Source organism: Microcebus murinus, chromosome 21 (genome assembly GCF_040939455.1).
Source record: "Microcebus murinus isolate Inina chromosome 21, M.murinus_Inina_mat1.0, whole genome shotgun sequence".
In the NCBI taxonomy this organism is placed as follows: Eukaryota; Metazoa; Chordata; class Mammalia; order Primates; family Cheirogaleidae; genus Microcebus; species Microcebus murinus.
The window spans coordinates 28,217,586-28,241,083 of NC_134124.1; the positions used below are offsets into that span (position 1 = coordinate 28,217,586).

The window sequence follows — 23,498 nt, forward strand, 5'->3', positions numbered from 1 at the left end:
GGAGAAATGTCAGCTAACATGGTTGGGCATGTAGTCGGTTGAGCTTTATCTCAAAGGGTAAATAATCTTTGAATACAAGGAAGGAAGAAGAAAAAAAGCACTGGGCAACAGGAGCAATACAAATGGAATAAGAACATAGGATTGACGGATTGAGCAGTGGCACCTTTCCAAAATATTAAGATTCTGTCTTATCTTGCTTCAAAGTAGGCTTTGGAAGAATATAGGAGAATCAATAAATTAAAATCTTGTAACAAGACTGCTGTCAAGCCTGAAAACAACACTGCAGGAAGAATAAGGAAACAAAGATATTTAGCTAAGAGAGGACAAACCTAAAACAATGTCTATCATGTCTAAGAAAGTGTAAACTTGTTTCAGTTGTTTGGAAAGGAAGAGCTTCAATCAATGTTCACATGTTAGAGGCATCCAGCTATAAATTCAGTGAAAAGGAGTTTTTTTAAACAATTGCTATTTTATAGTGAAATATACTACGTCATGTAGATATGATGTCTTCAGCCCTAAACTATTCTCATAGAAGTTAAAATAACAACTATACCATAGAAGGGATTTCGGAAATCAAAATCAAGAAGATGATCCAAGTGTCCCTTTAATCTAAAGCATAATCTGAGACAGATAGGAAATTGAAAGCCAGTTAGTTTTGAATTTATTAACTGATCTAATTATTTATTCTTATATAACTACTCTGTTCCAAATACTATCTAGGAAACTGGTAAATTAAATAATTCAATGTTTTCTAGAAGAAATTGGAAGGAACCCTAGTCTTAGAAGATACTCCATGAAAGAAATAAATCTGAAGTACAATAATGTTGAGAAATTCTGCATCTGTTTACTCTTTTAATAGTAATTACAATAATTTTTAGAATATAAAACACTTTCATGACTCTTCCATGTCCTTAAGTAAATAAATTTGCTTAACTTCTGATTCATCTGGCATTTTCTCACTTTTCTCAAAAAAATCGATTTTCTTTCAGTAAAAGTATAATATCAACATTCTGGAGCTGGTATATGCATAGAACTAATTTGATACATTTTAATTGTAATCACAGCTATTGCCTATGGGAATGTATGGTCTCGTAAGAGTAATAAACAGTTATTATTCAAAATGCAAAGCAGTGCTACAGGGGGTGAATGCATGTACTATGGAAACATATACCTAACCCAGCTTTGGGGTGGGAATGAGGGCAGGAAAATTTCTAAAGAAAATAACACAAAAGCTAAGATCGATAGTATACTCAGGAATTACTGGGAAAGAAAGAGGGAAATAGGGTTTCAGACTTGTTATTAATGTATATTAATACAGACTTGTTTTACATCTCAGTTTTTCTTACAGGGTCACTGCAAAGGTCATTGAAACATTGAACTATATGATCTCAGGTGTAGGAAAGAAGCATAGATATCCTCTAATGTAGAAGCCTTTTCTAGAATGGTCAAACAGAAGGTCATCTAACTTGTTTAAATATTTTTTGAGCTCTCTATCTTATGATTCATTTTTTTCCTCTTATATTAAGATGAAATCAACCTTTCTGTAACTTTCCCCTGTCCCAGCTCTGCATTTTTGAGCTGCACAAAAGAACTCTAGACTTTTCAGAGTCATTTTCTACTGGTGATGGAATTTAAAATCAGATCTATTAATGGGGTTTTCAGTAGCTCTGTCCATTCATTTTAATACCAGACATTTCACTACTTTTTAACACGTGAAGTACATCTGCACATTTTAAAGTTTTCTTAAAACTACAATATAAATATTGAGTTTTGTATAACCTTTTATTTATCAAGGGAGTATTTGGGGGATTTGGTTTTGGCATCTTTTTGTAAAAATGTTAGATCTTAGGAGCATTTTCATAATTCAGCAGGATCTACAATGTTAATGGACCTAAGCAGCAGGATCTTTGGACCACATACTATAAATACTCCTCAGAGTGCTTGTAATTTCAATTCCAGAGTCTAATGCTGGCTGTAATTCATTTGCTTTTCTTTTATTGAAAGTGATTCACAGCAGCCTTCTGATTTTGGAAGTGTATTGCTTTTGCTCAATTCTAAGTTTGTAGTCCAAATTTAAATGAAAGTATGGTAGTGGAGAAAACATGGTAGGGATTGAAAAAAGTAATGGTGGAGAATAAATATTTTCTATGAGCAAAAGATTCTTTTCAAGATATTTAAATCACTCAGGAATAAATTAGAATTTTTTATCTCCTGTTTCATTTCAGGCTTCCAGGGCTCATAATACTAAAATTTAAGGAAAATATGTTCTTTGCTTGATTGAAATTAAAAAGTTGCAAAGTACTCAATAGCTTCGGACTTTAATTTAAACATGAGATATGTGAAATGCAACTTGATGTTCTGTGTGTGTATTGAGTTGGCATAGCAAAATTGACATGTATAATTTAAAAAACCTGGTTAAAATGACTTTGTTTTAACTTTAAACAGAATTAGAATTTTGGATATGATATAGCTCAATTCAAGCAAATTTCATGATTTTATAAATGAGGAAATCAAGGCCAATAAAGTTAAATGATTGTTATTAGAATCAGAAGTGGAAAATCTCTTGAGGATTTTCACTGTATATAATATGCCTTTTTTCACTTGGTAATAGTCCAGAAGTGTAATAATATAAAATTATTTTGACAATTTAAATAGTGGCAGTACTCTTATTTGAATAAATATGGTTAAGTTCAAGTAAAAGGAGAAATATAAATTTGAAAAATGAAATCTCCTAAACATCACATCTTTTAATGTTCATTATTTTTAATGTTCATTTTTTCCCTCCATCAGGGAAATCAACTGTTTGGATCTTCTTATCTAATGAAGAACAACTTCTGGTAAGGATGTTTAATAAATGAAAAGTTTATAAAAATGATCTATCATGTTTATTGGATGTCATCTGTGTTTTCACTTATAATTTCTAATATACAGACAGCTGAGAAAAATATGTATCATATATTTATGCTTCATATCATATTATAGATACAAAAATGGAGTCACTAAAAATCTGCTCTTTATTTTCACTGAGCGGTAAATGTCTGACAACAGATTGAAATGTTACTTATTTAAGAATCAGTAATAATAGTGCCCTTTAATTGGCATGTGAAAGAATTTAAAGCATTTAAGGAAAAAAATGAACCTCAGAGGTTCCCTTGACCTCCCTAGCAAAGTAGATGGCTCCTCTTCAACAGGCACTCCCCTGCCCCATTGACCTGTTTTTTCTTTTTAGAACATTTATAATCACCTGGAATTTGTTTATTTATTTATTTATCCCTACAGTGCCCATCATGCCCACCAGAAGATAACTTCTAGGGGAGCCCAAATGCTTGCATATTGGCAAATGATTGGCCCATAGGTATTTGTTGAATGGATGCAATAAGGATCAATAAAGTGATCACCTGTTATGTACCAGCCACTGAATCAGGTTGCTTCACCATTTCCATTTATCTGTGTAGTAAATCTAAGAAATAGGTATCAACTACATTTTATAGATAAGGAAATAGTCTCAGAGTAGAAAAATTATTTGCTCTGGATTATGTAATTATTATGAAGGTGCTGGAACTTGAACTCTTGTTTAGCAATTTCAAATACTAAGCTCGCTCTTTTTTGGAACAAGTAACCTGAAATTCAGGATTTTAAAATGATGTCAAGAATAAATCAACGGGAACTGAATGCAAAGACTAGAAGTAATGTTTGAACACAAAATTTCCATTTCCAAAAAACCACACTGCTCCCGGGCATCTCTAGATAGGAGGCTGGATAACTGATTTCCTAGTCCCAACATATTCATGTGTATTTGACACCTCTCTAACAAAAAGAATAAAATTTTAGAAATTATGGCTAGTTTTTATTACATAGGTACTTATCAACAGTTTTGAGTTAACGTTTATGTTGTAAATATATAATAAGATACACTGGTCTAACAGGGTAATGTTAAAAAATATATAAATTTTAATTCTAAAAATAATCAATTAATGTTTAGGTGTTCATACTCCAATTAAAGATCATATTATCTATATTTTAGAAATTGTATTATTTTTAATTAAACTTTAAAATTTTGAGATCATTATAGATTCATGTGCCATCATGAGAACCAATTCAGAGAAATTCCGTGTGCTTTTTTTTACCCAGTTTTTCCAAGTATAGCATCTTGCAAAGCTATACTACAAAATTAAAGTCAGGTTATTGACATTAATCAGTTAATATAAAGAACATTTCCACCACCACATGAATCCTTCCTGTTGCTGTATTGTAGCTATACCCACTTCCCTATTCCCCCTAACTCCTCCCAACCACTAATCTGTTCTCCATTTCTAAAATATTGTCATTTCAAACATGTTATATACATGGAATCATCCAGTATGCACCCTGACAGAACTGGCTTTTTTCACTCAATGTAATTCCTTGGTGATCCATATAAATTGTTCTGGGTATCAGTTGTTTATTTCTCTTTCTTGCTGACTAGTATTCCATGGTATGGATGTAGCCAAATTTGTTTAACCATTTAACTATTTAAGGATATCCAGATTATTGTTAGCCTCTGGTTATTTATTTATCTTTTGATACAGAGTCTTACTCTGTTGCCCAGGCTAGAGTGCCCTGGCATCAGCCTAGCTCACAGCAACCTCAAACTCCTGGGCTCAAGCAATCCTACTGCCTCAGTCTCCTGAGTAGCTGGGACTACAGGCATATGCCACCATGCCTGGCTAATATATATATATATATATATATATATATATATATATATATGTATATATATATATATATACATACATATATATATATATATATATATATATATATATATATATATATATATATATTTAGTTGTCCAGCTAATTTCTTTCTGTTTTTTTTTAAGTAGAGATGGGGGTCTCACTCTTGCTCAGGTTGGTCTCTAACTCCTGAGCTTAAAAGATCTGTCTGCCTTGGCATCCCAGAGTGCTAGGATTACAAATGTGAGCCACCACGCCCAGCCAGCCTCTGGTTATTATGAACAAAACTGCTACAGACATTTATGAACACGTTTTATTGTGAACATAACTTTTCATTTCTCTGGGAAATGAAAAGTCCCATTATAATTTTTAAATTTAATAAAACAAAAAATGATATCAAATATTATCATTCATGCTGGGCCCTCACAGCTCAAGATTAACTAAATCAGGACAAAAAGAGGACTTACATAATGTAAACGGAAAAAAGCCAAACTCTGTAAAATAATTTTAAAGAGATTTACTTTGAGCCAAATTTCAGGACCATGACCAGGAGCCATGCCCAAGAAGCCTTGAGCAAGTGGACTTGGTGTGGCTGGGTTACAGTTCGGTTTTATACATTTTAAGGAGACAGGGGTTACAGGTAAAGTCATAAAACAATACATAGGAAGCATACATTGGTTTGGCCCTAAAAGGCGTGCCATCTCAATGGAGATGGGATGGTTACAGATTATAGGTGGTTTTAAAAATTCTTTGACTTGTAATTGGTTAACGACATGAAGCTTTGTCTAAAGGCTTGGAATGTTTTAAGATAAGGAGCTGTCAATCAGAGACAAGCCACCTGACATCCATTTGTTGTATAAATTGAGGACCTGCAGGTTTGTCTTCTATACCCTTTGGACCCTTAATAGGTTACAAAGGATGTCTGCAAGAAGGGAGGGGGGCATGATGAGGCATGTCTGCCCTCCTTCCTCATGGCAGGCAATTTAGCTTTTGGAAATTCCCTTGGCCAAAAGGGAGTCCATTCAGTCAGACAGTGGGGGGTGAGCCTTAGGATTTTATTTTAGGTCACAGTAAGTTAAAGGGAAATTAAAAAACTGTTTTTTATTGATGTATATAAGCATCCTTTCAATCGTTTATTATGGCTGGTGCATCTCTGAAACCAATAGTCTTATCTTGTTTATCTAAGAAATGTCCAGTTACCTCATTATGTTCTTTCTTTGAATTTTTATATGCTAAGCATTGACTGTTGGTTTATTTTGCTCTGATACCTATTGAAGTGAGAGTACTGGGTTTATGTACATAGATCAACTTGTACAGGATTGGAGCTGTAATATTTCCCTTAAGAACTAGGGATGCTCTTCTAATTTGCTGGAGCATGACACGCCAATGTGTCAGGGTGTGTTTTATAGCATTTATTAATAATCTACATTTCTCTCATGAGGTATATTTGCTGGCCTGGCAATGTGCCTGTATTCATCTAACCTTGAACCATAAGAAAACAAACAACATTCTGCCAAATAACCATATGGGAAGACGAGTGTTCTAAGTAATCCAAAAGTATAATTAAATACACACACACACACACATAGATGTGTATGTGTATAACTGTATGCATGTATATATGTATACAAGCCATAAAATACTGCTCTATCTAGAAATTTCATACTCTTGTAGGCTAAAATCAGGAGACTACAAGAAAAGTCTCTGTTTGCCAAGTACTTGTCTTGTAAGAATTGCTAAAATTGTACCTGCCTTATTTACATCCTGCTAAGATAAGTTGGGAGTAGACCATAATATACACAAGCCAACTATCGTAGAAAAAAGTTAAATACCTCTCTACTAAATTCTGAAATTCAGACAAATTCAGAAATTTCCATACTTCCTGCTATTTTTTCATACATTAGAATGAAGACAGACAAAAGTATGGATTTATTTGTGCATTTAAGAAATATTTATCTATCACTTTCTTTGTGAAGGTTCTGATGTAGGTGGTGGGATATCAAAGTGAGCAAAATCCTTGCTAATGGAGCTCATATTCCAGTTGTGGGCAGAGGGAGGTAATCGATGTGCACATAAATAAATGGATGAGAAATTTTCGAATACTTTTCTGTGAAGAAAATGAAATGGGATGATGAGACAAAGTGATTAGCATAAGAGTGTTATGATTATATGCTAGCAATAGTGGTCAGAGAAATGTTCCTCAGCAGGGAACAGATGTCAGCAGACACATGAATGCTGAGCTGGAGTCAGCAGTGGAAAAACATCCCAGGAGGTAGAATATTCCAGGCAAGGAGAATATCAAATGCAAAGACCCTAGGATGAAAAGGCGCCAGGTGACTTTACTTGGAAGATCTGTAGGTCTAGCTCTCATCATCTTAGAAGTGAATTGTCTGGATCCCTTACTTTCTGGAGCCAGAGCCCTGCCAGGCAGCACTGGCCACCCCACCACCTTAAAATGACTTATGAAATGGAAATAGAACAATTGTCATGGCGGGGAAGAATATAGCGTATACTAGAGAGTAACACAGAAATGGAAGAATAAAAAACTTTGAAGTGCCAAATGGACATGTAAACAGAGAAGCAAGAAAAGTTTGATAGAGTTGTGGGAACTGTGCAGATTTTAGTTGAACAGAACATTTCAAGGAAAAATAATGGACTGGTGTGGCCGGATGAATGAACGAAGGGGAGTCTTGTAGGGGAAGAGGTTTGAGATAAGCTACAGAGCTAGACATATGGAGGCTTTAGGGTCTTATTGATTAATTTAATGAAGGTGCTTTTTTTTTAGTGAATCATAACGGCTGCAGATATGAACTCGGAAGCCAGAAGTCCTAAGATTGAATCTTACTACAAACACTGACCAGCCTGTAACCCTGTTTTGAGCCTCACCTCCTAGTCTGTAAAATGATGTGAATATTTGAATTTTTCTCATATGTGTATTGGAGTGCTAAATGAGTTAGTCTGAATGAAATGGGGAAATATTAGAGAGTTTTAACTATAGACGTTACAAAATATTGCTTAAATTTTGGTGGAATTATTCTGGCTGTTGAGAATACAACAAACAGTAAATGCAAAGGTTGAGCAGAGAAACCAGTTGGGAATCAGTTGAGATGCTCCAGTTTGGAGCAAGGCATTGAAAGTGGAAAACATAGAAAGTGGTCAGAATCTAGATATGATCTGAAGGTAAACCCACAAAACTAGTTTATGAGATAAAAGTAAGAAGTCAAGAATGACTTTAAGTTTTCTGATATGAACAAGCAAACAAATGAATAGTCTTCATTGAAATTTGGAAGACACAGATGAAGCATGTTTGGTAGGAAGAGCAAAATTCAGCTTTGCACGTGTCAATTTTGAGATGCCGATTAGACATCCAAGTGGAGACGTTAACTGAGCAGTCAGACATCTGAGTTCGTATTTAAACTCATGAGGCAGGATGAAGTCATAAAGGGAATGGACCAGATACAGAAATGAAGAGCTATAAGAAGTGATGATTGGGATACTCCAATGTTGGTCACTCAGGTAGAAAAATAATCTGAACGCTACATGAAGAAAGTGCTTCAAGAAAGGGGAAATGGCCAACTGTGTCACCTGCTGCCTTTGGGTTAAGTCATATGTGTCCAGAGAACTGATCAGTGGTGGGGATGAAAGCCTGATCAAAGTGGGCTTGAGGGAGAATGAAAAGAGGAAAACTTTGGATGGTAAGGGAGAGTGATAGGTGGGAAGCCATATGAGAACCCTGGAAGAGATTGTGGACATTTCATTTATAACATTGCAATGCAAGACAGAATAAATGGATACCGAAGTTGGTAGGAGGGTAGGAGTTTTGGTAGTTCCTTTCTAGTTTTTCTGATTTTCTCAACTAAGTGTGAAATTGAGAGAGGAGATAGTGGGGATTCAGAGAGGAAAGATATAATACAGTTTTCCATGAGAGCAGTAAACTAAACATAAGCACCAGACAGTATTAAGGAATCACTTGAGGTTCATGTTCCAGCATTTAACATGAGAACAGCCAATATATTTTTTCGGTTTTAGTTTTTCTCTAGCCATATTCAGCTGCATAGGTACAAGTGCAGAGTTGATGGAAAATCGAATTTCATGAGATTTGTTGCTTTGCCAAGTGAATATAACGAATCGAGAGACAAACAAGAGTTGAGGGAGTATCTTAGTGTGTAATTATAATAACTAACAGTGGAATTTAGATTAAGCAAGTATAAAATGAGAATGAGGAGGAGAGTTGATGGAATTGCATGTGTAGAAAAAATTGTTGGCATTGAGGAACCAATAGGAGTGAGATGTGAAGAGAGTGAGATGCTTGAGGTTGTGAATGAGAAGAGACTACCGTAATGTGCATAATAATGGTAATTATGGCTGAGAAAGGGTGGAGGATGGGATCATTGAGGGATATGTCAAAGTACTGGTAAGTCAGAATGTTGGAAGAATCATTTCTGTATAAATTGATATCATGAAGATTTAAGACTTGGGTGGTCTTAAAGAAAATGACAGTAAGATGGGAACTAAAATTTTTAAGAAATGAGGAGGAGTAACCTGAGGCACAGTAGCTATTTGCAAGAAGGGCTGGTGTGTGGTATTGTCATTTTTAGGACATTTCTGAGAGAAGGAAGAGGGGAGAATATGAAACTGAAAATGAGGCATCAGGAGCACACTGATTCCACCACCAGGCCTACTGGTATGGGGAAAAAGAGGGAAAACACATGATGCCCCATTGAGAATGCACTGTCCACAGAGAAGATCTAGCCTTCCTTTGAGCAATATGATGAAGGGAACATTGGAGTAGAGTTCGAGGACAGTATACTCTGAGTTCTACAGAGCACTGTTGGAAAGTTTCAGGAGCTGTAGTAGGCTGGGAGATGGGGACTAAACAGGAGATATGCAGCCCAAGGGGGTAAAAATGTGGGACTTGAGAGATGAAATCAGCAGCTTCTTACCATGATCTGAAATAAACCTGAACAAAGCCCACTGATGAAAGTGGGCTTAGCAGAGAATGAGAAGTGGACAATTGAAAGCAATGTGTAGGCATGGAGGTCTCATGGAAGGTGTTTAATAGAAGTGGTAAGAATCTGTGGGTGTCTCAGGAACACTTGAAGGAGATGTGGGAGCCAGGGATCACTGAGTTTTGCACCACCTCTCTCTTTTGACCACTCTTGTTCAGGCTTTCAACACATGTGGTGAGTGGGGAAGGGGGATTTTATTCTGAGTGCAAAAGTCTGGAAGTGTGTCATGACTTTCTAGTTCAAAAAATATCATTTTTTATTATTTTTGAGACAGAGTCTCACTCTGTTGCCTGGGCTAGAGTGCCATGGCATCAGCCTAGCTTACAGCAACCTCAGACTCCTGGGCTCAAGCGATCCTGCTGTTTCAGCCTCCCAAGCTGCTGGGACTACAGGTATGTGCCACCATGCCCAGCTAATTTTTTAAATACATTTTTAGTTAGCTAATTTCTTTCTATTTTTAGTAGAGACTGGGTCTCACTCTTGTTCAGGCTGGTTTTGAACTCCTGACCTTGAGCGATCCTCCCGCCTCGGCCTCCCAGAGTGCTAGGATTACAGGCGTGAGCCACCACGCCCGGCCCCAAAAACATCATTTTTAAAGTAAAACAAAAATAAATATTACTAATGATCTGAAAAGGCCGAGTTGTAACCACTTGGAGATTACTTGGGAAGAGATAGCAGAGACTGTCCCCGAGTTTCCCACAAAGTTTCCTGCGGAATGTATGTCTCCTTTAAGCCCCTCTCAAATTATTTGTCCGTCTTTGCTTTGAACAATAGGTGGGGATGTTGACAAGCTAGCCCTTTTGTGTTGAATTTCTCCGCTGACTTGATTAAGCACAACAGCTTTTCATTCCGAGATTTCCCTCACCGGGAGACTTTTCACAACTCTTCTCCTCAGCCTTTCTCTTCCCTTGGTCGTCCAGGCAATAAAATCATAATCCTATCTTTTACAACATCACAGGCTGATAACAGCATGAACACACTCAGAGGATTCTTGCTCTCATTAAGCTTTTAATTTCTTTATTGACTTTAATTAAATTTGAGAGGCTTTTTCAATAACAAGAAAGAAACATGTTTGTGTATTGGATTAATAGCATTGTATTAGCCAGACTATAGATGATATTTTAGGAGAAAGGGGCAAGGTTTTCTCTTATCCTAGATTCACAAATGTAAATTTCTCCATCTCTGAATTTCTTGCTGTTAAAGAGATGGGCATCCTATCATATGAACTACAATAAAAATGGCATTGTTTCTTTAACAAAGTATAAGAAAATGACTTTCAGGTGAAACTTTCTAAACAATATTATAGCTGATTTGCTTGGTATAAATTAGATTGAAGAGTGTCGATGTTTTCAAATGCAATGAAAATATTTATTAATTCAATGAACAAATATGCATTGAGCATCTCCAATATGCTATGCATTCTTTCAGACAATGAGCAACATTAGTCCTTAAGAGAACCAATGTGCCTGCTCTCACAGAGATAAACAATAAACAGGTAAATCAATTTAAGTAAATAACACATTTACAAATAGTTATAAAAACCATGAAAGAAGGCCGGGCACTGTGGCTCACGCCTGTAATCCTAGCTCTTGGGAGGCCGAGGCGGGCGGATTGCTCAAGGTCAGGAGTTCAAAACCAGCCTGAGCAAGAGCGAGACCCCGTCTCTACTATAAACAGAAAGAAATTAATTGGCCAACTGATATATATATATATATATAAAAAATTAGCCGGGCATAGTGGCACATGCCTGTAGTCCCAGCTACTCGGGAGGCTGAGGCAGAAGGATCACTCGAGCCCACCAGTTTGAGGTTGCTGTGAGCTAGGCTGATACCACGGCACTCACTCTAGCCTGGACAACAAAGTGAGACTCTGTCTCAAAAAAAAAAAAAAACCATGAAAGAAGTTAAGCAGAATGACATGATGAAGTGGCGGGTGGGATAGAGTGTGGAAACAATGGCAGAAGCTGGTCGGAGGAGGTTTCTCTTTTATTTAAGCCAAAAAAATTATTTTGTTATACTCAGTCTTTCCTCCAGTTTTGGTGAACTTTGATTAAATCTGCATATTGATTGTAAGTAATACAGAGGCATTTGGAATTAAAGCTAATAGGAACAAAATAAAAGTTTATTTCAAATAACAAATCATTTCCTTTATTTTTCATAAAAGGATCAAAATCAAATAGCTTTACTTCTTAATTGAGGTATTTGAAAGAATTAGAGCTGTGCCACAAAGGGGAAAAATGGAACCGATCTGATAAAAATGCCCCAAACCTGAGATTTGCTCCATAGTAGGTGTAATTTTATAGCTGCACTATGCAACATGTGACACGGGTCTCATGTGGCTTTTCAGTACCTGAAACAAGCCTAGCTCACACTGAGATATGCTACTGTGTAAAGTAAACATTGCATCTCAAAGGCTTAGTACAATAAAAAAGAAAAATATTCAATTTTCATTGATTATAGGTTAAAATGATAATATCTTGGTTATATTAGATTAAATTCAGTATATTTTAAAATTAATTTCACTTATTTCTTTTTACTAATTAAATGTGGCTACTGAAAAATTTGAAATTCTTTATGCTCCTCTTGCTTGGGGTTCATGTTGTATTTCTATTGGTGAACACTGATCTAGAGAATTTGCCAATGTTTCCTTAAGCATGTTGCAGAGAATTTACAACCCAGTTGTTCAAATGAATTAAATGCTCATGAAGGATGACATATTTTAAAATTTAGATGACAAGATAGAAATAGAAGTTATTGAAGACAAAATGACAGTGAGATCATATTTTATTAAAACTATCATCTATTAATGTTTGGGAATGACATGCTAACACAAAATAATCATTGAAATCTGGTAATTTTTGCATCCTGTTAGGGAAAAGAACATTTTGATTTGTTAGGAGACTTCCAATATCATCTAGAATAAGGAACCATACTGACTACATTGAACAGATTATGTTTATTCTTTACTATTAACCATATAGAACCTACACTAAAACTTACATTTTTTCAGGGACCACATTTGGGCAAAAAATAAGTTTTTCTTGTCATGTGTGAAATTATTATTAAAAAATTATAGTGATATTTTTATTCTGATCCAAAAATAATTCAACCAGCCATACAGATTGTTGGAGAAACATTCTCCAGGTTGAAAGAGTTCTGATGAAAAAGAGATTATCTTCTGTTGTTTTCATTTGTTTGATTGTTTGCTAATTTGCATTAAATAGCCCTTGCTCACACATGGAGACATATTTTAAAGGCAGAAATACTTAGAAGTAAAATCTTAAATGTAAGGATACCGGTTCACAATAACCAATTTAGTTCAAGTAGGAGAGACAAATCTGCTTTTATGTAAAGCCCTTAAGTATGTAAAGTTTCTAAAGAGTACTTGGCCTGATAGAATACTGTAATACCTTCTCTGGTAAATATGTTTAGAAAGTCCAAATGATAGTGTTCTTCCAGGATGAATGGTGTTCTTTTTCACAATGAATATTTGGTTATTTGATGATAAGCTTTTGTGATGGAGGTCTCTCTTGAAGGATTATCTATTTTTTGATCCATGCTTATATGAATCTCTTGTTCATGCTGATGCAGCTTATTTGTAAACTGCAAAATAATCACTCCAATACTCAGTGGCTTAAAGTAACAATTTTGTTATGCTTGCTGACTCTGTGAATTAAGAATTTGGAAAGGTCATAGCAGAAATAAATTTTTTTGGTTCAATAATATTTGGGGTCTCAGTTGGAGAGACTTAATGTTTGAAAATGAGTGACCAGTATTACCTGAGGTATCTTTATTCATAAATCTGGCAATTCATTGTAGCTATCAAATCGGACCTGAATTGGGACTTTTGAACAGTGGATCTACATGTGTCTTGGGCTTCCTAAGAACATGGCTTCCTTGGAATGGTTATATCCTTCCATGACAATTGAGTGTTCTAGTGAGTAAGACAGACACTGCATTGATTTTTATGACCTAGCTTCCAAACTCACACAGTGTCACTTCCACCCCATTTTATTAGTTAAAAGCAAATCATAAGCTGAGATTCAAGAGGAGAAGAGAACATGGACTCTATTTCTTCTTGATGAGGTACGGAAGAATTTTTAAACCACATTTTTAAACCACCACATGCTGGGGGGGGGAATCTCTCTGCAAAATGAGTAGTGAAAGATGCAGAACTGTAAAGCTAGGCTGGGCAAAGCGCCTCACGCCTGTAATCCTAGCACTTTGGAAGGCCAAAGCAGAGGATCACTTGTGTTCAGGGGTTGGAGACCTACCTAAGCAAGAGCAAGACCCTGTCTCTACTAAAAATAGAAAACTTAGCCAGGCATTGTGGCACAGCCCTGTAGTCCCAGCTACTCAATAGTCTGAGGCAGGAGGATGGCTTGAGCCCAGGAGGTTGCCGTGAGTTATGATGATGCCACTGGGCGACAGAGTGAGACTCGGTCTCAACAAAAAAAAAAAATAAAAGAAAAAGGAAACTAGAATTGTGAAGCTAGATACCAATGGAACTTCTAGTTTACTTGTAGCCTAATATTGACGATTTGTATTTATCATATGATTTGTATTACTGGGTATTAGGGGTGGCAAAAAAAGCACTGAAAGTCCTTTCTCTCTATTGGGAAAAGTTCTTTGATCTATAAAAAATTAGTGAATATCCCATTTTCTGAAGTTTGAAAAGGCTTTGGAATCTAAGCTTTCAGTATCAAATCTTTTTTGCTTTCACTGTTAACAACTTTCATTTTCTTAAGGCTTTCTTATCTTTTCGATTAGTTCTGAAAATAAATGCATTAGTATTATTCTTTTTGAGTAAATAACCTAGGTATACATTTTTATAGAAAACTATCCTCTGCTGAATGAAACTGTGATCTTTGGGAAATCATTATTTCTTTCATTCTTTAAATTGTATCATTGATTTTAGGATTATTTGTTTGCTTTCTTTAAAAATAGTCACTCTCCTATATGAGTATGAATATATGATGACTGAAATTTTGAGTTTTAACCTGTTGCTTTTATGTTCATATAAAATTCTTATCTAGTTTGATCCCTCAGAAGATTTTGCTGAGTATGACATGGGCTCTGCTCTTAGGGAAGTTATATTCTTAGGAAAAAAGATACATACAATAAAACAAATACATAAATAGCAAAAACCATCAGGTAGTCATAAGTCTTCTGGTAAAAGAAAAATGGGATAAATGTAAAGTAACGTGATGTGCTAGGACTGAAAGGGAGTAGAAGCTTGCTTTTAGGGAAGATTTTGATGAGATTATAACATCCAAATTGGGACCTAAATCATGAGATAACTAGCTTTTTTAAAACTCTGGGGGAGGCTGGGTGTGGTGGCTCACACCTGTAATCCCAGCACTCTGGGAGGCCAAGGCAGGCGAATTGCTTAGCAGTTTGAGACCAGCCTGAGCAAGAGCTAGACCCTGTCCGTACAAAAAAAAAAATAGAAAGAAACTAGCGGGATACCTAAAAAAAAAAAAAAATATATATATATATATATTTTATATATATATATTTATATATTTATAATATATATATATATATATTTTTTAGCCTGGCATGGTGGTACATGCCTGTAGTCCTAGCTCCTAGCTACTCGGGAGGCCAAGGCAGGAAGACTGCTTGAGCCGAGCAGTTCAAGGTTGCTCTGAGGTAGGCTGATGCCACAGCACTCTAGCCTGGGCAACAGAGTGAGACTCTGTCTCAAAAAAAAAAAAAAAAAAAGATAGTAAAAACTCTGGGGGTGTTAATGGTGATTACTTCAAGTTGAGCAGCCTTACCATTCACGACCATTTTTGGGTATCTAAATTCCAACCTCACAGAGCAAGTTGGTGTTGGTACAATGTGAGATGGTTTTACCTTGCCATACCTTAGCACTTTTCCCCTTCGCCTTCCACGTACTTCCCCTTTTCAGGCAGCAAAAGAAATAAAAAGGACCCCAATTGTTGGTGTTTAGGATCCAACACATTTATCAACTTCCCTTTTCTCACCTTTCTAAAATAATGACTTTTCCCTCCATCCTTTGAAAATATTTTACCACTTCTCACTGTATATCATTGGTACTTATTTTATTATATCCTATTTTATAATATTTTTCTGACTAAATGATGAGCTTGACTGGGGCAACTTTGTTTTATTTTATTTTATTTATTTCAAAATATTAAGTGGATACCAATGTTTTTGTTACATGGCATGTACTTGTGTTTACCTCAGTTTGGGGCACATAATAAGCTAAAAAATGTTTCTTTAATATAGTTCTGACTTCAAAAACCAAATTATTTATAGTAAGAGGTTACTGTTTGATACTAGATATTTCCAACAGACTTCAGTTCATTCAATTATATTTGACCGGGTATTTTGTGTCTCTGCTAATCCACAGGAGGTGGCATTATGAGAACTCCCCTGATAACAATTTTAAAACTTGAAAGATGAATTGACTGCATTTTTCAGTCAGTGATGAAAACCAACCCCTGAATGAGAAGGTTGATATTCCTTGTATGGGATTTGCAGCTTTTCTAACACATTGGACCAACTAATCACCTCCTGTTAAGTGTAAATGTGTTTTCAGTGTCCTGCTATCCAAAGAGCTACTCTATTCATTCTTTGGTAATTATAGGTTAGCTTGTCTATTAAGATCCACAAAATAAAAACAACAGTGAGGCTAAAGTCACGCATGTACATTCTCCTTCAGAAGAGGAGAAACACTCTGCTCTGCCTTGTTTGCATGAAACTCCTGTGTCCTGGTGTTTTTCCCTTTTTATCTGCTCCCTCTTTGCCAACCTTATGTTTTTTTCTTTTTTCTTTTCTTTTTTCTTTTTCTTCCCCCTGTTTGACTATGGTTCTTACCTAAAGTTCAAACTTCTTTTTAATTATTTACTCTCTACATTCTTGCTAGTTAATAATGCATTGTTATTTTGACTTCAAGGTTATAGAAGAGAAGTGATAATAGTAATGACCAATAATTAGACTACACTTCAGAGTTTCTTTTTTATTTATTTATTTATTTATTTATTTATTTATTTATTTATTTATTTATTTATTTTATTTCGGCATATTATGGGGGAACACATTTTAAGGTTTCAATAAATGCCCTCTCCCCCCACTTCAGAGTTTCTGAAAAAAATTCCACATACATAGGGTTTGATTTAACCTTTATTCCTACAGATCTACTGCCTACAAAGTAATGATTTTAAAATATCTGTGCAGATGTAGTTTCTTAAACACAGCACATACCCTGTGTTTTATGAGGGTGGTCTCTTGACTGCTGTATGATGATGCAGTACTGTTGTCTTCCTCCTTGTGATCATTTTTTATTTGTTCTCCTTCCATTCCCTTTATTAAGTGCTGCTTACCTATCTTAAAAATCTCAAATTCTAACTCCAAGAACCATTATCTCAGCCTTCATCAACATTTCCATTCTCTTCACTATAGCAAGTAAAGACTTGGTCAAATAAAATTATTATTATATTCCACTGCATGTTGCTAGATATTTAAATATTTATCAGTAGTACTGGAAACTATTCAAAAGTGAAACCATCATAACTTAAAATTCTTATTACATAATATATTGTGATATATATAGATATATATATATATCAAGTATATAATAAAACTTTTTGGCAAATTGATTTTTAGGAGAAAATAGTTTTATTGAACAATTTGGTAAGCCAAAATACTAATAAAGGTGATTGTTCATGTGTCCTAATAAAATGTACTCATATTAAAATCCAGTTCTATTCCACTTGGGCATTTGCAGAGACTGAATTCCAATAGTTCCACTAAAGCCTGTTTGAAGTCAATAGGTTTTACACAAAGGTAGAGTTTGAATAAATTAATCTTGGATTAGGTACTGTATTCAAAGAATGGATTCAGTGCAGAACCTTTAGACTGAAGAGTAGCTCTTGGAGAGGTTGTTAATAACACAATGAAGATGGTAGCATAATTCTTGCTGAGTTGATGACCTTCTTAATTAGGTGTTGACACACGCATTCAATTAAATTTAGTAATTTACTGAATTACTGATCATCAGCCTAGACACTCTTATTTCAGCTAATAGATGATGCTAAACTTAGCACATTTCCTATAATAGGACTTATATTAAATGCCACAATTTTTCTTAGAAGAGGGGAAAATGAATGTTGTTCGTTTTCTTTGCCAGTCGATATTTTTTTTCTTATCAATCAACTTATTATTATTGAGTGTATATTAAGTGTAAGATTCTGGTGAACACAGATCTTATGGTATTTAAATAAAAACAATTTTTTTGTAACTTTCAGCCAGAAAAACACTTAATTTAATTAATAGACAATAACCTGATATCTCAGTATTTTGATTTGAAATAGAATCTATTCTTACCAAGATGGAAATGGCTCTTCAAGTTAAATGGTGTGGCTGATACAAAGTCATATCACTGCTGCAACTGAAGCAAGCGTTAGAGAAAGGAGAGACCATACAATCACACAACAGAGAGACAGAGTGAGAGAGAGACTTATAGCACCTTAAACACCATGCAACTAGGAAAAAAAAACCCTAGGCAGTAATAAGTAATTGAGACAGACATTTATTAGAAATCATTAGAAAAATATTTTTTAAAACATTGATAAAGGCTCTATCTGAAAGGTCAACTTTGACAAATCATAGTTGCAGACAGATATTTATGCAATTAATAATTTAGACCATATGCACAGAAGTGACATCTCAACACAAACTGGCATAGATAATGATACCCAGTATAACAGAACAGCATAAAGTAAGTGCTACAAAGAGAAATTTGGGCCATAATAGATCATACCAGAAATAATCCTTAGGAAGAACTGCATAAGGATTTCCAGTGCTTAAGGTATTAGAAAGTTACATCAGAAACTCACTATTTATCATAATTTTATATATAATTATGCCTAAATTAATAACATGATAAAATGTCTTTTTCTGTAATTCTGCTGTTCTCAGTCAATTGGATTGCTACTATGATAATTCATTCCTAATGATTCATTCCTAAATAATCCATCCAATCATTAAGCTGAAAAGATATCAGGACAGGGTGAATCTATTCTCTTTCTATTACTATTATACTTCAAGGATGAAAGTCAGGTTAGTAGAGTCCGTAATAGAATTTCGCTTCAGTAAAGCTTGTTCTTGTCCCTGTGCATTAAAACTATGGAGAATGTATACAGAAGAACAGAGCCAATTGAATGACACAATTTATCTTTTGAAAATTAAATTGTATCAGGAGGATAAAAATAAGCATTCTTTAAAATGTGCTAAATAATTTAAGCCCATATATTATTAAATGGCAATTTTTACGGTTTTAATTTCTACAGATAATCTGAAATGAGACTGATCACAGTTGTGTGTGTCAATTAAGTTTATTTTGGTTGCTACAGAAAATTCAACCTGAAGTGGCTCATATGAAATGAAAAATTATCTTAGGGAATGGAGACTTCCAGAAACATGGATGAGCTTATTAACTGCTTGATTCAGAGAATCAAACCATGTCACTCTTTCCAGTTGCTCTGTCCAAACCTTGGTTCTCTTTCCTACTAGCTCCATTACCAGGCACCTTTCTTCTATTAGCAAGGTGCCTGCCTCTGGTCTAAGTACTGACCATCTCTGCATGAGAAATCTCAGGAAAAGTAACAGAAGGTCTAATTGGTTTTGATGAGGTCATGTGCACATCCAAGAGCCAATCAATGGAGCCAGAGTACTGTGAGGGTTTTATTGGCTCAGCTTGAGTCACATGCCGTCTTGGGCCTGCCAATGAAATCAGTATTATGGAAACCACATGTACTGAGACTAGGAGATAAAATACTTTCCAAAATATGAATCAACAACTAAAAACATATCTACTACATGACAGATCTAGAATAACCTGGGGAGTTTCTGAAGAATCCTGGGATAGTTTGGCCTTGTACAATGTATAGATGTGATCCTCTTGGCTAAATAAGAAAGTAGAAATGCAAAAGTATTGTCTGGCATAACAGTAAACAAGGTATGGTCAGTGAAGATACTTCTTTTTTTAAAAAAAGATTATATTAAATAATTACATACATACAAACTAATTAATAAGATTTACTTTTACTAAATCATGCTTAATCATACAAGCTAATGTACTTATTCCAGAATGCAACTATTTCTAAGCTCCTGATAAATAGGAGAAAAGGATGAATTTTTTTTTTTTTTTTTTGAGATGGAGTCTTATCTGTCATATTGGGTAGAGTGCAGTGGGTGTCATCATAGCTCCTGAGTAGCTGGGACCACAGGCACATGCCATCACGTCCAGCTAATTTTTTCTATTTTGAGTAGAGATGGGGTCTCACTTTTGTTCAGGCTGGTCTCAAACTCCTGAGCTCAAATGGTCCTCCTGCCTCGGCCTCTCAAAGTGCTAGGTTTACAGACGTGAGCTACCACATCTGACATCCTATTATCTCTCAATGGAAAAGTTATACTTAACCACAAGATTTCTGTTGTACCCTAAATTTCTCTCATGGATTTTGTTGTTGTTGTTTTTTGTTGTTTGATTTCCTGGGCTTCAAATTGGCAAAAAATAGTCAAGTGAACCAAAAATAAGAAGACAGAAAGGCTGCCACCTTAAAAACATAACCTATACTGTAGATGTTGCATCCTGACTTCTATTTTCTACAGAGGCTACTAAAAACCATACTGCTCAGGCATTTATAATAAATTTGATGGATTCATAAGTATTGGATTAAGGTGAAGTTGAAACTATTGCTTGAGGTTCTGGGGTCAAGGAGGAGAGAGCAGGGAAAGGGAGTATAGAGAGAGGAGAAAAGAGAGAATAGTCGGGAACATAAAATGAAATATCGTCGTATACTAGATATGAGAAATTCAAATATTTCTTGATCTCTGGAATGTGTGAAGTGTATTTCTATTAGAATGGAAATGCCTTGCAGTGTGAGCTTTCTGCATTATAAAGAAGGAAATTGGCTTTCCATTCATGCCTCAGCCTTATCTTTTATCATCAAAGATGCTGCTATTTTGGTATCAGATTCTGAAATGTGATGACAACATATGACCTTCACAGGTTCTGAGTGGAATCCAGTGGGTGATATATACACTCCACACCTGTGTTTCTCTCAGACACAATTACTTAGACTCGGGATAACTTTACATCAGCTGTGTTAATGATGTTGTATCATCAACGATAACACGATCACAGCTTTTGACACTGATTTTCCTAGGTATGGCACAGGTTTTCTTATAAACTTATTACCTTCTTTTCTTCCATTAGCTTCATTTTATTTTGACTGTGAGGTTAATTTTCATTAAGCCTGAGTGAAATACTGAAGGGAAAATATAGAATCTGACAACTTCGCCAAGAAAGGGAAAAGAAAAGTGGCAGAAGATTTCACAACAAATGTAAAGGAAGACAGGGCAACATTGACTCTAGCTAAAATTAAAAGCAAAGGAAATAGATGCTTGGAGACTTAACTGTGAGCAATATTAGAGTTTATCTAGTATTCTTAAGGGGAAGTTGAAGGAGTCTCTACTTGCTTTTGCTCAGAGTCTGTTTTATTTAGCATGTTAGGCACCTTTATGACATTTAATGAGAATTGTCAGTTTTTATCTTTTTATATTATTTTAACCATTTGTTGGAAAGATTGCATCATAGATAAACTATATGAATAAAACAAAATCTTTAATATATGATCTACCATAGTTTTAGGAATATATAATATACATTTTAATAAAATATTCATTAAACATAGCCAAATCTAAAGTGATTTCCACAGAACTGCAGTATATTCATGTTTAGATGTGTGTGTGCGCACGTGCACGCTTGCTTGTGTGTGTCTTTTATTCTTTCTATTTAATTCAAGTAATTTTGTGTTGATGTGATGTTAGACTGGGCTGGTCCAGTGTAGTTATTACCAAATAAGAACTACTTCTTGAAGATCATCTCATTTAATGTTGAAGATAAGATTTTAAGGTGAAGAAAATTAGAAAATGTCAGGCATTATATGCCTATTATAAAGACGTAGTAAGCAAATGAATATGTCCTTTACCCTAGCACCTAGAAGCTTAAATCAAATTTGCCCAAATTATGGTACATATTGAAAAGTATTCTGTTTGTTTTATGCTTCTGGTATTTATTGCTAAAGTCCTTTTATGTGTTTTTAAAACAAAAGAATGGGTCAAGAATAGAAGTTTCACAGGTACCTTCAGTGTCCGCAGTGCCTAAATATTTAACCTAATTAGAATTTTCAATTTTCCTTCTTTTCTCTGAAAATAGACTTGACAAAGTTGGGAGATTTCTTAAAGTTCACATTTCAATCATATCAGAAGCCATCATTCAAAGATTTTAATATATGAGTCCAGTAATGAGTAGAGAATATTTAAAAATTTGGAAAACTCGAAATTAGAATCGATAAAGAAAATAATATAGAACGCATCCATAATCCTGCTATTTAGGTGAAATATTATATACATTTGAATTTATTATATAAGTTTTACATATCAGTTGTTAAATTGAGCTTATATTGTATATGTTTTTTATTTCACTTTAAAATTTTATCATGGGTAATTTCCTATATCATAGGCTATTCTGCAACATCATTTTAATGAACATAAAATATCTTAGTCTTTAAATATGGTATAATTTATTTAAATTTTCTACCAATTTTAAACATATTGTTCATTTTTCCATCTTAAGATAAAATTTAAAATATCTGTGTACATTCATCTTTACAAATCAGATCTGTTTCTACACACATATATACATACTATATTGTCTAACTGCTTTCTTTGAAGTTTTTACAAATTTGCATTTCCACTATGTGTGTAGTATTCTTATTAACAATAAAAAGTATCACTTTATGATTACATAAAAATCAACTTAAAAGATGCTAACTGGATAGGCAAAAATTTATAACAGATTTTTTTTTGCATTTTACTTCTGTACTAAATGGACAAAGAACATTTTTTCAAAAATATGTTATTCATTTTGACTTTTGTTTCTTAATTGCATTTTTATGTAATTTGCCGATTTTTCAATTGCTTTTCAGTATTTTGCTTTTTTCAGTATCCATATTCAATACTCAGAGCTACTAAAACTTTGAGATTTTATGAAGACTAGAAGCATTCTATGAATAAAAAAGTAGTATTCATATCCCACTTATGAATTAGTATCCACTGTTCTTGGCAAAGACATTATTTGCAAAATGTGACTTTGTCCAATCTATAAAACATGCAATTGTTTATAACATTACTGAGAACAAGTCATTAATCATTGATATGACAGTCAAAGGTGAGCATCTTCAGTTAAATTTTCTATTGCTACAATTTCTAGAATTTCCATTTGCTATTACATTTTGATGACATATCAAGCATAGGTTCAATATAAAACTGAGATCAAACAAAAACTTTTCCAGGGTCCAAATAATTTTAATACCCCAACAAAATTCACATGATTATTTTGTTAGGTAGACCTGAAATACTATGGATTTGTCTAAATTATCATGGCACTGTTCCAAAAACAAAGATCAGAAGAAAAAAGATCAAAGAACTTGAGATGCTCTAAAGATACTTTCTAAGTCAGCTTAAGCTGCCATAACAACGTATGACATAGATTAGGTAGCTTAAACAACAGACATTAATTTTTTCATAGTTCTGGAGGCCAGAAGTCCAAGATTAATTTGCTGGTTCGATTGGTTTGTGGTAAGGCCTCTCTTCCTGGCTTTCAAAAGGCCACCTTCTCACTGTGTCTTAATATAGCTGTTTCTCTGTGCAGGTATGTAAAGAGAGCCCCCTGAGAT

The 23,498-nt window shown here is 34.6% G+C and overlaps 1 long non-coding RNA gene across 1 annotated transcript in view; it reads left to right on the forward strand.

Annotated features, from left to right (window-relative positions):
* LOC109729976 (uncharacterized) overlaps positions 1-23,498 on the forward strand; it is a 1,977,473-nt gene that overhangs the window by 361,558 nt on the left and 1,592,417 nt on the right. Inside the window, exon 2 of the long non-coding RNA XR_012913930.1 lies at positions 2,791-2,837. This is a non-coding gene — a long non-coding RNA (uncharacterized LOC109729976). The remainder of the gene's footprint in view (positions 1-2,790; positions 2,838-23,498) is intronic.